The 1,749-nt window shown below is 39.9% G+C and overlaps 1 non-coding gene across 1 annotated transcript; it reads right to left on the bottom strand.

The window, feature by feature from the left end:
- Window positions 1–762: 762 nt before the first annotated feature.
- LOC129025471 (U6 spliceosomal RNA) lies at window positions 763–869 on the bottom strand. The gene has a single exon (XR_008497227.1). It is a non-coding gene; the product is annotated as a U6 spliceosomal RNA (small nuclear RNA).
- Window positions 870–1,749: the final 880 nt, after the last annotated feature.

Below are 1,749 nucleotides of genomic sequence, written 5' to 3' on the forward strand. Positions count from 1 at the left end.
GGATCAAATGGTGTTTCTGGTTCTAGATCCTAGAATTACCACACTGTCTTCCACAATGGTTGAACTAGTTTACACTCCCACCAACAGTGTAGAAGCATTCCTATTTCTCTACATCCTCTCCAGCATCTGTTGTTTGCTGACTTTTTAATGATAGCCATTCTAACTGGCGTGAGATGGTGTCTTATTGTGGTTTTGATTAGCATTTCTCTAGTGACCAGTGATGATGAGCTTTTTTTCATATGTTTGTTGGCTGCATAAATGTCTTCTTTTGAGAAGTGTCTGTTTATATCCTTCACCTGCTTTTTGATGGGGCTGTTTGTTTTTTTCTTGTAAATTTGTTTAAGTTCACTGTAGATTCTGGATAGTATCCCTTTGTCAGATGGATAGATTACAAACATTTTCTCCCATTCTGTAGGTTACCTGTTCACTCTGATGATAGTATTTTTTTTGCTGTGCAGAAGCTCTTTAGTTTAATTGGAGCCCATTTGTCTATTTTGGCTTTTGTTGCCATTGCTTTTGGTGTTTTAGCCATGAAGTCTTTGCCTATGCCTATGTCCTGAATAATATTGCCTAGGTTTTATTTTAGGGGTTTTATGGTTTTAGGTTTTACATTTAAGTCTTTAATCCATCTTGAGTTAATTTTTGTATAAGATATAAAGAAGGGGTCCAGTTTCAGTTTTCTGCGTATGGCTAGCCAGTTTTCCCAACACCGTTTATTAAATAGGGAATCCTTTCCCCGTTGCTTATTTTTGTCAGGTTTGTAAAAATATGGAACACTTCACGAATTTGCGTGTCATCCTTGCACAGGGGCCATGCTAATCTTCTCTGTATCTTTCCAATTCTAGTATATGTGCTGCCGAAGCAAGCACAGATCCTCTTTTTTTCTTACTATTTGAAATATTATTGCTGTGAGCACACATATCCATACACATATTCTTATACATTTCTCCAATTATTTTCTGCATATAAATGTTTAAAACTGAGATTAATGCATCAAAAATCTCCTTGTAGGCCTTTGCATTCATACCACTTACCATATTACCCTCCAGAAAGGTGGTGCCCCTGTCTCCTGTAAGACAGTTCTGGCTTTACCACACTCTTCCCCTGAGCCTGCAATGACTTTTTATACCAACAGAACAAGATAAAAATTTCTGAGGATGGCGTTTGATCCATGATCTACAACTTGACCCCAAACCTCCTTTTCAATTGTGTTTTTATCTCAGAGGCAGAATACACAGTGGTTAGGAGCACATCTTTGGAAGAGGCTGCTTGGCATTGAATCCTGAATCTACTGCTTTATAGATGAGTATTCCTAGAAAAGTGACTGAGTCTCTCCCTGCCTTGATTTCCTTATCTCTGGGGGATGTAGTTCCATTAAAATTTGTGAGGGAGCTCATTTTTAGTTGTCAAATTTTCTTATGATGATTAAACGTTATGAGTATTATTTTTAAAAATCTTATAAAATGTGAGTGGTTTGCCATGATCAGATGCCATGAGGACAATGAATCTGAGAGGCATGGGGGAGGCTGGCAGAGCAGCTTGGACAGAGGTGCTCTTGGGGTTGGGGAGGAGAGATGGCGAGGGCTGAGATGGTGGTAGTGAAAATGACAAGGGAAAGGGAACCATGTATAAGGATAAGCAGAGAAGGCTAGCAGAGGGAGGGCTTGGCTGCACATGAATGTCCTGAGGGCTTGAGGCTCCCTTTCCAGTGTGCCTGCTGCTGCCCTCTGCCCACTATCCTTCCAAAGT

The sequence above is a fragment of the Pongo pygmaeus genome, chromosome X (assembly GCF_028885625.2).
Source record: "Pongo pygmaeus isolate AG05252 chromosome X, NHGRI_mPonPyg2-v2.0_pri, whole genome shotgun sequence".
In the NCBI taxonomy this organism is placed as follows: Eukaryota; Metazoa; Chordata; class Mammalia; order Primates; family Hominidae; genus Pongo; species Pongo pygmaeus.